Raw genomic sequence first — 13,266 nt, forward strand, 5'->3', positions numbered from 1 at the left:
TGTTCTCGCTTTCCCCCTTCGTCCCCCAGAAGCGGAAAGCTCCGGATGTGCGAAGACAGGAAGGCCGGTGTTTTGTGAGTGAAGCGGCGTAAGGCAGTCTTGGACAAAGCGGGGGCACCCGAACCGCCTGTTTGTTCATCCACGGTGCGGGGGGCCCTTGCCCACCTCTCGGTCACAGCCCTGCGTGCGGGCTTCTGCGTGGACGTGCCCGCCCTCCTCGGTCACGTATCCCGGCGCGGAATGCAGGGCCCGGTGGCCAGTGACCGCGGTACTTGATGGTCCCCGCCTCCGGGCGAGGGCTCCCTGTGCCACCTACCCCGTGAGCCCCGGTCAACGCCGTGGCACAGCTGGTCCGAGCAGGCTGGGCTGGCCCGGGAGTGCCCTCGCGTAGGGGGCACAACGCTGGGCCGTCCCACTCTGCCCTGCTGTCCCCCCGGGGATCTGGCTGACGGGCTCCAGGAGGTGACTGCTCAGGACACTGGCTCAGCCGCTCTCCCCGTGTGATGCCCTGAGGGGACATCCAGTGTGAGCCCTCACGGAACGGCCTGTGAGATGGGAGAGTGACACGCTGTGCTGAGGGTTACGTTGCCTTTTTCCGCCGAATAACCTAGAACTCCGAGGAGTTGTAAATACGATGACCCTTTTTACCCAGACTGGGAGTCACGCGCTGACTTGACGTCCGTCAGTTGGAACAACTCGGTACATGTTCTACGAGTCTCACCCACGGCACAGCCGTTGAGTCGGAACTAGCCTGGGCCCCTCCGTGCCGTCCAGCCCTCTGGTGTGTTGGGTGCTGCCCTCTGCGGTCCGGGGCCCCATGTGGGGCCGCCTGCATCATGTTCTTGCTTCTTACCCCCTTGAACTAGGTCCTCCCACCCAGGACCCGGACGCCGGCAGGTCTCAGGCTGGTGATCTCACACGTCCCCGCTGCGGGCCTCAGGTGGCTCCTCTCGTCTAGACGCAGGTGGCGCCCCTCAGCGGCAGTCCGGAGTGATGCTGGTCCTCTCTGTCCCGCCCGGGCCTCGGCTCCCCACCGACCCTGGCTCGGAGGGTTCTGGTGGACGTGGCCGCTTCCCTTGGAGGTCGGCGGGGCATGTGCTGTGGGGCTCCCGAGCCCCAGGACCCAGTTTCTCATCAAGCTCCACTGGCTCCTTGAGTGACTTGCGTCGCTGGCTGGTGGTTTCCCTTTTTATCTGTGGGTCAGAATCCGTCCCTGTGACTGTGTCAGTCGCGTGTCCCATTGGGACCGGTGGGGGACGGCAGGCTGGCTCCTCGGGGGGGGGGGGTGCCCGCTGGACGCCCGCCGGCCATCGCCTGTGTTGCAGTAGGAATCCTCCGCCCGGGACCAGCGGCCTCTCCAGGGGCGGGAGGACACGGCCCGACCCTGCTCAGGAGGGGCTGGCAAGGGTGGGGGTCCCCGGGGTCTGTGTTTTGTTCTGAAGCTGCTTTACTGCGTGCACTCTGGGTTGTCCCATGGCCTGTTTAAAGTCCGCGGGCCAGGGCTTCTCCGGCTGTCGCCGCAGTCTCTGAGACATTCTCACTCATCCGCAGGAGAAGCCGCCCGCTGGGGGCCTGCTTCAGCTTGGGGACAAAGCCTGTGGGAAGCTCTTGGGCCGGCAGGAGCCCCCAGCGTGGGGTGGCAGTGTGTTCCGGATCACGGGGCTGAGTCCGTCGTTGCCTTGAACGGCTGAAAGGTCTAGAACAAATACAGCTTTTGTTCGAAGCGACTCGAATCCCAGTGACAAACGTCATTTACAGCTTTGTGGTTGTTACCCGCCCCGCGTCAGGGTCTCTCCTGGACACGCGCTCTGGAGCTCAGCGGTTACGGGGGCATCTGGGGACCCCGTGCCTCCTTTGTGTTGGCGCACGTAGGCGGGACCGGGGCTTTCGGCCTCGTGCCCAGAGACTGCCGTGGTCTCTCGGCTACCAGCCCGGGTCACCAGAGTTCCCGCCTTGTTCTCGCTGTGGCTTGCTGAGGGGTCAAGGACAGCACCGCCTTGAGTCACCAGCGGGCTCGTGTCAGCCCTGGGGCTCTCGGAGTTGGCTTCTCAGCAGTCACCACTGCGACCTCTAAGTCCCTTCCATTTTAGTTAGCCACGACCAGGAGGGAGTCGGGCCTGGGTGGGTTGGGAGGCAAAGTGGGGAGCAGCTTTCACCCAGGCCCAAGAGACGTCAGGGATGCAGCAGAGGGGGTCTCGGGGTGAGGACCGGCAGGCGAGGAGGGGCTGGTGCGGGAGGTTCACGCAGGGGGTGCCCGGCCGGCCGGTTTGCCCCAGGCCCTCTGGTGGTGGGGTTGAGGCTGGACTTGGGGACAGCAGCCCCGGGTTGGGATGCTCTCCGGCCTATGGCTGGGGTAGCGCCAGCCTTCTCGCGCGCTGCCTTACAAAAACAGCCTCTTGATCACTAGGGGTCTGGCAGCAAAGGACTGTCCTCATTCCCAGCCCAGAAGTTCAGCAGGCGGGCGGCAGGGAACAGAGAGGACCCAGCCATGGTGGTCGGTGGACCGCTGGGTGGGCTGGAGGGGCGGGTGCCGGGGGCCCCAGGGAGCGTCCACGTGCTGTTCACCCGCCCCCGTCTGTGTGGGGACAGGCTCCCGGGCCCAGCTCGCAGCCTGTGGGCCAGCTGCATCCCAGATGGGAACGTTTCCCCGAATGACCTTTCTGCTGCGAAGAGAGCGCGCCAGCCAGCTGAGCCCAGCAGTGGGCAGGCTCGGAGATGCCACTGAAAGGGGCCACTTGCCTTGTGAATTGGGCTGAGTCTCTTTCCCAAACCGGATTTGGCTGGAGGGAGCTGTGTCAGGCGGCCAGGCGGGGCCTTGTCTGGCGGCAGCCGCCGTTCCCCGGGCACCCTGAGACTTGGCTCGGGAGCCCGGTCTCACGGCTCACTGGTGGCTGCCACAGCACTTGCCTCTCCGGGGGTAGGGGAGGCGCTTGCATCGCCCGGAGCCGCCGGTCGGCCGGACGGGCACACTGAGCGTGCACTGCAGGCGGCTCTGTGCCCGCGGCATTGCCTGTGGGCGCGTGCGCGAGGCCAGCTCTGTGCCCGTGAGCCCCGACTTACCTGCTTCGGTCCAAGTGCTGCCGTCCCTCCCTCCCTGCTGTACCAGCCCTCCGCCCTCTCTCCCCACCCATTTGCCTTCATCCTGTCTGTCGCCCTCCCTTTACGGGAGAGGCAGAGCCGTGGCAGGTCTCTGTAAAGTCACTGTTCCCGCTCCTGTTACCCCGTGCTGTCCTCTCTCCACGGGGTCCTCGCCTATGGCAGCGTCGTCCGTGGAGAAGCCTTGTTTGCATGGAGCGCTCTGTCCTTGTGTGGGTGAACGGTAGGGTGGAGGTCGAGGGAGGGCAGCCCCGCCCTGTCGCTGGCCTCTGGGGATGTCCCCTGGCCCCAATTCCCCCCCACGTCCTCTCATACCCACACATCCCTCTGGGACCTGCCCCAGGGGCCAGGTGCAGTTCCCCCCGCTGCCTTGGGGGGCGCCCGTGGTCCTTGGATGGCGTCTCGGGTCCCTCCCGGCGGGTCAGCGGGAGTGCAGGCCCACGGCTCCCTCTGGCCAGTGGTTCAAGCCCCATCTTGTTCTTTTTCTCGAACGCAGGGCTGGACCCTGCAGCTGTAGCCTTCTTGGCGCTGTCCCGGGTGCCCCGGGTGGGTGAGCAGGACTCTGGGTCTGTCCGACACAGACGGTTGCCTGGATCGTCACCCAGCCCGGTCAGCCCAGCGGCCTGGCTGGCCCCACAGGTGACGCCAATGAGGGAGCGGCCGCCCAGGCCCCTCCCTGCAGGTCCTCCACGCTCGTCCCTCCTGGAGCCTGCGGACCTCTCACTGCCAGTGGCTGGGAAGATCGCGCGTCCCTGCCCGGGGCGCTCCTGGCTGCCGCTGCCGACCTCGAAGGCAGAGCGGGGAGGCAGGCAACCCGCCCTACGCACTTGGCACATGGGCCTGGGGAAGTCTGTGGGGCCTGTGACTCCAGGGCTTGCGGCTCTTCCTTCCTCTTGGAAGCTTCTAGATGCGTCAGGGCGGGGCCGGCAGTGCAGACAAAGGAGAAGTGTGGCCCCGGGGCTGTTGGAAGCCAGGTTTGGGGGTGGCGGGTGCCCCTGCTCACGGACCCAGCACTCTCCTGTCTTGAGGGGGCTCAGTGGCAAAGGTGCCCTGGTTCCTCCCCAGGTGGGTCACTGACTGCCTCGTCTGCCTGTGGGCGGGGGTCGGTGATCTCCGGCCTCTCCACCCGCCACCGGGCTGTCCCCGCTGCCGCCGGCACCCCGTGTCTGGAGACCCCGGAGTGTGGGTGGAGCCCCAGGCTGAAGGCTGTGGGGAACCAGTCTGCCCTGCCCTCCTTTCCCGGGGTGGCGCGGCAGAGCCCCCGAACTTCAGCGTTTGCCCGTGTGTCCCAACCCCTGCCTCTGCCACTCATTTGCTCAGCCGGGGAGCCCGACGTGTTCGACAGGTCCCACGCAAGACGCGGGGAAAGGGGGCAGCGGTGTGGCCCGTGCACCCAGCCGGCGGGCACACCCGGGCCCCTTTATAGTTTGAGGGGGGCCCTAGGTGGCCGTGCTGGGTTCTCGCCCACCAGGGGCCTGGCTCATGGGGGCACCGGGGACGCCTCCTGTCCTCTGTGCCTGTGCCCGCCTCGCTTCAGAGCCGCGGCGGGGCTCTGGATGATGACATTCGGTTCTTTGCAGGGGCCCGCGCTCCCCGGCAGGGCCCCGGACCTTAGGGTGTTCTGAGCCCCCCCCACAGCCCGGCTTGCTGTCCCTCCCCACGGTCAGCCCCTTCCCTCATTTCTTTTCTCTCTTCTCTCTGCTTTTCTCCGTAAACGCTCGTTTAGTGCTTCCCCTGCGGGGCTGCGACCACACTGCTGAGGTCAGGTGTCAGAGTGCGGCCCCGCGGGCTCCTGCTCAGGTCTCCTGGGCTGACATCGAGCTGGGGGCAGGGCTGCCGTCACAGGTGAGCTGTGGGGTCCCTGGCCCGGCCCGCTGGCTGCTGGCAGAATGCGGTTCTCAGCAGCTGGCGGCCTGAGGCCTCTGTTCTTGCTGACCGTCGGCAGCACTCCGTGCCCATCCGCCCCTCCGTCCTCTCCTCTGCACTCCAACCTGCCTGATTAGGACAGGCCCACCCACTCTGGGGCCGACAGAGCACCCTGCCCCCCACCACTCCCATGTCCAGGCCTTCTCTGTCCCAAGTCTTACACTTCAGAGCTTGGCCCCGTCCCTTTCCTGCCCCTGGAAAATTCCTGCTCTGGGAGGTTTGCCAGAGTGAAAGGGATCGAAACACTGGCATGTGGGGGTGGGGGCGGTTGGATTGACTAAGCTGGAGAGTGGCCCCGAGTTCTCTGGCCGCCCAAACTGAACCGCCTTGCCTGGACATGCTGCGGATTTCCCTGGCCTGGGTCCAGGGCTCGTGGTGCCGGGCAGCAGGGCAGGGGCGGGAAGGGGGCGTTCTGGGTCACCTCATCACCCCACCTCGTCCGCAGCCTGCTCGCCCCGCCCCGCCACCCCGTTTCCCCATGTGCTCTCCCCCTGCGCTGCAGAGCACCCTGTGGCCGGGGACAGGACTGACCCAGCTTGGGGTCACCAGCCCTCAGGTGTCAGGGTGCCCCGGGAGCTCCTGACACGTGGCTCCTGGGCCACCCAGGGGGCGGGGGAATGAGCGGGTACCCGAGGGCTGGTGGCTGGCCCGTCTCTGCCCGCGGTGGCTTAGTTCCTGGGCTGCCGCCTTTCCGGCGCAGGTTTTGAGCTTATCTTTTCGGGGAGTGAATCCTGCCTGCCTTGCTCCCTCCCAGGGGCTGAGCCGGCGCTCCTCAGGGAGTCCCTCGGGCTCACCCCAGGGCCCCATTTCCTTTGTGGCACTTGAGTGGCCTGGACTTTGCCCTCATGCCCTGGGAGGGAGGGTCACTGTCACTCTCGGCAGTCCTCCTGTTCAGTAGAACGGCGCTGTCTCGTGTGAAGGCTCTGGGTCACCCACATGTGGAGAAGCCGTCCCCCTGCCCCTACTCCCTGCTGAGGCCTGAGCCCTGCACGCCCCACAGCTCCACTTCCGAGGGTGCCCTGTCCATGGGGCCACCCCCCACTTCTCTCAGTCCTGCGTCCCCAAGGAAACGGGGCTTCCAGATCAGTCCTGACCTGACGCCTTTATTCAGAGCCTTCGCTTTGCTTTGCGCCGGTCTGAAAAGTGCCTCCTTCAAACTGACCTGAACCCTCCCTTCCACATCTTTTGTGGGCAGGAAGCAGACCCGTCTGTTTCAGTGTTGGTTGGACTGGGCCCTGGGGGGGGTGTCCCTGAGTTTGTGTCGTGTGTGGGGGCTTCTAGGAGGCAGGGCAGCCCTACCGTCCGCTTCCCAGCCGCGTGTCTGCGCAGCTTGCTGGACGGCCGTTGCTGTTTTCTCGTCTTGTGATTATTCCTGTAATACATTCTGCCTGGACATGGGTTGGTGCCGTGCTGGGGCTTCAGAAGGGACACGTTGCTTTGGAGTGCTCCGACTAGCCGAAGCCAGACTCAGGCTGGCGGAAACAGGAGAGGGGACTCGCTAGCCCTCACTGGCCCTCGCGGGGGGCATTCTGGAGGTGGTGCAGGTCTCAGGTGAGGTCATCGCTGGTCAGGTCCCTCTCCCTGCTCAGCCCCCTGTGGCTGCTGTCCCTTCACCAAGTGGCTGTGCTGGGACTCCGCTGGCCCTCACTTGCCGGTTTAGAGACGCTCTCTCTGGAGGGGGGGGCCTTGCTGATGGCCACCCAGTCCCTTCCACGGGACCTCCGGGCCCAGGACACGTGAGTGGGAGGTACTCGGTGGGGTGGAGTGGCTCGTCCAGTCCGGGGTCCCCCACGTGGGGTCTCACAGCATGAAGCTTAGTCTCCCTCTCCTTGGGGTAAGCTCCCGACAGGCGGGGAGTTGTAGGCGGCATGGCTGGTCTCAGCTGAAAGCGTGGCTGATGGCTGGCTCGCTGCAGGCTTTCTGCTCAGCTCGGGGCTGGAGCTGGAGGCTGGTGTTCGCTAGGGCTCCTGAGGAGGCCTGGGAGGGAGGAGCAGGGACCGGGAGGGAGGAACCCGGAGCCGCTCTCCGCTGGAGGCCAGCTTCGGGTCGGGACTGGAACCTGTGACGTGTCGGCCAGGCATCCGGGGGGCCTTGCCTGGGTTTCTGGTTGCTGTGGGAGGGTCCTGTTCTCTGTGAACCGGGCTGAAGCCTGCAGCCCTGGGTGGGTGTGGCGCTGGCCTGCAGCGGGTCGGGACGATCCTCGACCAGGTCGCTCTGGAAGCAGAGCCTGAGCCGGTGATTCTCATCCCGCTGCCCCGAGAAGGTGGGGGGGAAGCGGGGAGTAGCCGGGACGTGGGTCTGGCTGGTGCAGCATCTGCCTGGCCCCCCCAGAGCTCCGGAGCACCCGTGAGCCTCAGAGCCAGGCCCATCCCGAGGCTGGGTCCCGTTGTTTGGACTGGTCCTGTCCCCACCCCGGCTCCATCACTGGCTGTGACGTGGGCAAGACCTCGGTGAGGATGTTCAAGTTGTGGGGGCCCGTGCCGGGAACGGGGTGGAGGGTGCCGGGGCAGGGCCGGCTGCAGGATGTGTGGGGCCCCTTTAAAGTCTGGCAGAAGTGGCACCTGGGGGGCGCCCGGGGGGCTCTGTGGGTTAAAGCTTCTGCCTTCAGCTCGGGTCAAGGTCTCAGGGTCCTGGGATCGAGCCCCACATCGGGCTCTCTGCTCAGTGGGGAGCCTGCTTTCTCCTCTCTCTGCCTCTTTGCCTGCTTGTGATCTCTGTCTGTCAAATAAAACAAAATCTTCAAAAAAAGAAAAAATGGCACCTGGTGACTCAGTCGGTTAGGCGTCTGCCTGCAGCACAGGTCAGGATTCCTGGTGACTCAGTCGGTTAGGCGTCTGCCTGCAGCACAGGTCAGGATTCCGGGTTCCCGGGCTTGAGGCCCACACCAGGTTCCCAGCTCAGGGGGGAGCCTGCTTCTCCTTCTGCCTCTCTTTTTCTCTCTGTGTCTCATGAATAAATACGCAAATCTTTAAAATAAATACGTAAATAAAATCACGCAGAAGTAACTTACGGGGCTTCTCTTTAAAATCACGATGGATTTGCAGGGCGTTGGCCCGGGTGCAGGCCCTCCGTGTGGGCCCCGGGACGGGAGCTTCGCCCCGGCTGTGCCGCGGGCTCTCCCTGGGATGGAGCCGCCGCCGGTGCCTCCGCGGAGGCCCACCACGCGCCAGGCTCCACCGTCCGGGAGTGCACGTTCCAGTGGAGGGAGAGCTGGGGCGAGGGCGGGTAGGGGTGGGGGGTTGGGTGTGGCGGGGGAGGGGCAGTCTGGGTCGGTCACCTTGGTGCACACACGTGGCGGGGGGCGGGCAGAGCTGTGAGTCAAGCAGGTCCTTGGGGCGCTGTCCTTGGGGGGGGCAGCCAGCAGGGGGGGGCGGTGTCGTCTGCTGGGGCTTCTTCACCGACGTGCAGAGCCAGGCTGGAACCGCGGCGGCGCGCTCTTGCCCACGGTGGCAGGCCCGAGACCAGCTGCGGGCACAGCGGGCTCCTCCTGAGGCCTCGTCTGGGCGTGTGGATGCTGTTTTCTCCGCGTCCTCGTGCGCTCGTTCCTCTGTGTGTGTGTCCGTATCCCCTCTTCTTGGGGATGCCGCTCCGATCGGTTAAGACCCAGCCCGTGACCTTGTTTTAACCAAACCACCTGTCCTCCCGAGCACAGTCACGTTCTGCGGTGCTGGGGGTCAGGACCTGGACCTGTGAGTTTGGGGGACGCGCGGTTCAGTCCCCAGCGGGCACTGTGGTCTGAGGAGTGCCCGGAGATGTGCAGGCCGAGAGCTAGTCAGGAGCCTTCAGGAAAAGTGCCTTTGCTGCTGCAGCGATGGCGAAAGTGATAATGTTTTTTTAGCGTCTTTCTGGGGTTGTTGTCCCCTTTCTAGCAGGGATCAGGCTGCAGAGTGTAACATAAAATGGAGGGCAGTTCATTTTGCGGAACTCTGTGTCCCCAAACCACAACACACCTTACGTGACCGGTGCCGCGATTTGCTCTCTGCAAAGCCCAACAAGTCTTCCCGGGTCTAGAGCGAGTGTGTGTGCACCTGAGTCGGGGAGGAGCCCAGGGAGACAGAATCCCAAGCAGATTCCCCGCTGAGTGTGGAGCCCAGCCTGGGGCTTGATCCCACGACCCTGAGATCATGACCTAAGCCAGAATCAAGAGCCAGAGGCCTCACCCACAGAGCCACCCAGGCCCTCCTCAACCTTTTATTTGAAAACACCGGGCAGTGTCCGTGTGCATGGGGCGGGGGGGGGTCTCCCCACATTCTAAACGTCCCCAACAGCCCTGCATCCGGGAGCTAAGGAAGCAGAAGATGAAATGTGACCAGGAATTCGTTTCATCCCAGGATCAGAATAGGAAGGAGGCGGCAGGGCAGTCCACACCCCTCCACCGTGCTGCCCCCACCCATCTCAGGGTCTCTCCCTGCCACATGTGACCCGCCACGCTGTGGCAGGTGCCCCATGGGAGCCATGATCCCGAGGGTGGCCTCAGTGTCCTTGTGGTCACGGGTGCCTGGCGGTGCGGCGCGGGGCCCTGGCTGGCACTCGGACCGTCAGCGAGGAGGCGGCTTGAGGACTCGAGCAGTCACGGAGCGCTCTGATGCGCACGTCTTGTGACGACCCGGAAGGGAGCACGTCACCGAGGACTTCGGGAGGGTTCCGGGGACCCCGTTCGTCCTTTGGAAAAGGATTAATGAAGGGCCAGAGCCACACCCCAACCCTGCCCTTCCCATCCAGATGCTCCCAGACCTGCCCCTGCGGGAGGAGGGTCCAGAGTCAAGGCCGGCGTCTTCAGAGACTCAACGGAGGAAGGAAGTGTGGGCCCCATCGCGCAGCCCCGACTCGGTCCAAGGATCCGGTGATGGAAACCAGTGGTGCTGACCCCACAACACAGAAACGAGCAGGCAGACGGGCCTCCTGGGGAGGACACCACCGCCTGCGAGGGCGTCTCGCCCAGAAGGAGAGGGAGGAACCCGAATCGGGTTAAGCCTGTGGAACTAAGACCAGTTCACAGACCCCACCCACAGGACGTGTTCAGTGACATGAGGGGGGACCACAGGACGGGCCACCTGGTTCTTCAAAGAAACCACAGAAAGGGGGAAGGTGAAAATCCTATTTTCATGGCTTTCCCTTTATTGTCACGTTGTAGGCGTTTAGAAACGAGATGTTTGAAAAGCCCAGCATTTACGCGGGACCAAAGTAGACTATTTGGTGATTTTGTAAAATTGAAGTCATTTTAACTAGAAGTCACCTCGTAGTTTCTGCGAGCGGAAAGTGTAAACCCACATGCAGCGTGCTGTCGTCCCGGGCCGGGCCCTCGGTAACTTACCCGTGCTCCGTGCACACTCCTGGTGCTCTCTGCGGTACGGGGTCCCCCGAGGCAGGGCCCTGGAGGGAGGGTTGGACCCTGCCAGGCAGCCTGCTGCTTCCAGACCTGACCTGGAGAGAAGCGCGAACATTCTCACCATTAGACGTCTCTTCCCCGCGGCCGGTACCAGCACCTCGGGGGCGGCCGGGACGGCCACTGAGCACCTGACCCTTTGGGCCGTCACGTAGGGCGTGTGTGTTCGAGTCTGTCCGCCCCAGAAGCCAGGGGGAGAAGACCTCTCAAAGGCAGCGTCTGGCTTCCCGCCTGGTCACGAGGGGACCCCAGCCGGGTTGGTAGCACCCTGCGGCCCCCAGGGGTGCCCCCCTGTGCTCCCCACCAAGCAGTGACCGTCCTGACTTGTACGGTTATCACCGCCTGTGTGTTGGAATAGGGTCACGGCCCACGCACACCTCCTCGACCTCCAGTGTGGTCAGTCATCCCCGTGACGGTTCACAGCGTCCTTGTGCAGGTAAAACATAACCTAGGACCCACCATTCGTGGCCTTGAGAACACTCACCCGCACGGTCATTGCATCCCATTCCCACGTGCCCGTCGCCCCAGAGAAACCCGCACCTGCCGGCACTCACCCCGCTGCCCGGGGCCCCTGATCCTCTCTCTGTCTCCACGGACCCATCTCTACTGCGCAGTCTTGTGGACGGAAGCGCACACTCTGGCCTTTGTGCCCGGCGTCTCTCGCTCCACGTTGTGTCCCGGAGGCCCACGCACGTCGTGGTGGGGTCTGTGCTTCCTCCCACCGCCCCGCTCGTGGCCGAGGGACACAGCACTGCGCAGGTGGTGTTTGTCCCTTTGTCGGTGACACTTGCTGCTGGGAACGCTGCAAGTCTGGTGTCCCGCGTGCTCCTGTGCTCTGTGGTGACCCCGTGGAGCTTACTGGGAGCCACCAGACCGGCCCCGACTCTTAGCTTCACGGTGCGTCGCTTCTCTTCATGCCGTAGCTCTTCTTACCGTTGATCCGGGAAGCCCAGGCCCTTGGCCGCAGGGTGTCCCACAGCTGGGTGTGGCGGGCTGTGTCCTTGGGGTGCAGGGGCGACCTCTGTTGAGTCCCACTGCCTGTGCGCCGTAGGTATGTGTGGTCCGTGGCTCAGAGCCACGCAGAGCCCCCGTGGGTTCACACAGTCCTCCCCTCGCCGGAGAGCTGCCTGGATGGCCCGGATTGCCCACGGCCCCCAGTCTGTGCTGCCACGAATGGCCTGGGACACATCCTCCCTGGAACCAGCAAGGGGGTGGGCAGCATCAGGGCCTCGACCCCGGGGACAGACAGACATGGAGGCCTGGCAGACACAGGGCTTTGGTGACCTCACAGGGTGACTGTGGCCTGGGGGGTGGTACTGAGACTGGTGTACAGAGGCGTTTGTGTTCGTACCCTGCTTGGGTCCACAGGGACACGCACACGCTTGAAGTGCAGGAGGAACGTGGTGTGTGTGCGAGTGCACGTGTGTGCGGGGCAGCTGGCCGCCCCGTACTCGCCCGCTTGCCTGTCGTGGCTGCAGGGGTGTCTGGGCAGCGCGCGGAGGCTCTGCTGTGTGACTGTGGCTTGTCCTCTCCCCCGACTCTGACACTTGCTGCCCCCGTGCCCGGCGTCTGCCCAGTCCCTTTCTGCAGCGGGTTTTCGTCAGAGCCTCTGAGGCGGCGGAACTGACCTTGGCCCTGCAGGGAAGCCGTCCTGCTGGTGCCCGGCACAGGCGAGGGCCCCCGTCTCCCCGGGGCTTAGCGGATGCTGGGCCCTGGCTGGCCTGGGGCGCATGGTGGGCCTCACGGGGTCCTGCGTTCCCAGGGAAGTGGCGCCTTCTTCTCGTGCACGGGAGCTCTGGCGTTCCCCCCATCTTCCTGTGGCGCCATCTGCCCCCCACGTGGCCGTGTCCCCCGAGGGTGCGCATCGGAGGCCGAGTCCAGCAGACACCGTGACCAAGGGATGTGCGCGCTGGGCATCCCCTCAGACCCAGGCTGAGGGGACGCCACCAGCTCTGCCTCGGTTTCCCCTGGGGGTGGCCCTAGGAGTTGCCCGGGTCCTGTTGGGGTGGATGTGGTGGGGGGCGGGTCACAGGGCTGCGGCCTGTTGGCTCCCTGGGGGCCTGCCGTCCTCAGGGCTCTGTCCCAGCACCCGGGACAGAAGCCCAAGGGAGGTTTTGCCAGAGGCGCGTCGCCGTGAGTGGGCGTGAGTGCAGTCACAGGCCAGTGACGTTCAGGCGGAGTCCAGATGAACCACTGGGGCAGCCCGCGGAGTTCCGGAAGGGGGCTCCGCCTGTGGGAGTGCTCCCGCTCAGCGTGGCCGCTGCGTAGGGCCTGGATGCCCGCGGCGGGGGTGGGAGCGGGCTGGAAAGGAGCCGAAGCCCAGCAGCGGGGCGCAGGGGGGGCGTCCGGGCAAAGTGCCACAGCCCCTCGGGTGGCCCCTCGAGGACAGGGTAGGGCTGATGAAAGGCTCCGTCCCAGGGTGGCACGGGGCAGGGCTCAGCTCTGGGGCTCCCTCAGGGGACACCCGCGACAGCCAGAGCGTGGGAGCTCGGGGCGCTGGTGAAAACCTGGGCCGTGTCCTCCCCTGCCAGCCGGCCCGGACTCTCCTCACACCCGGACACCCTCCGCTCTGACCACAGGCGGGGAGACGTCTCGAGGTTCCAGCAGGTGCTCCCAGGGTGCCCGAGGTTCTCGGCGGAAGCGCGGTCCGGGGACCAGCCTCACGGGGCGCAGCGTGGCAGGGAGGTGGCCGTGCAGCTATGGCCTCTGTCAGCTTGTGCTCTGCCCATGTTGCCTGGCACACCGTCCCCCAGCCCACGGCAGCCGCTGTCCCAGGTCTGGGCCCACGCAAGGTGGTGACCCCGAGGGCCAGCCTGTGTGGTCCCCAAAGGCCCCTCCCGGGGCTCCAGACCCCCACA

Source organism: Meles meles, chromosome 4 (assembly GCF_922984935.1).
Source record: "Meles meles chromosome 4, mMelMel3.1 paternal haplotype, whole genome shotgun sequence".
NCBI classification, from domain to species: Eukaryota; Metazoa; Chordata; class Mammalia; order Carnivora; family Mustelidae; genus Meles; species Meles meles.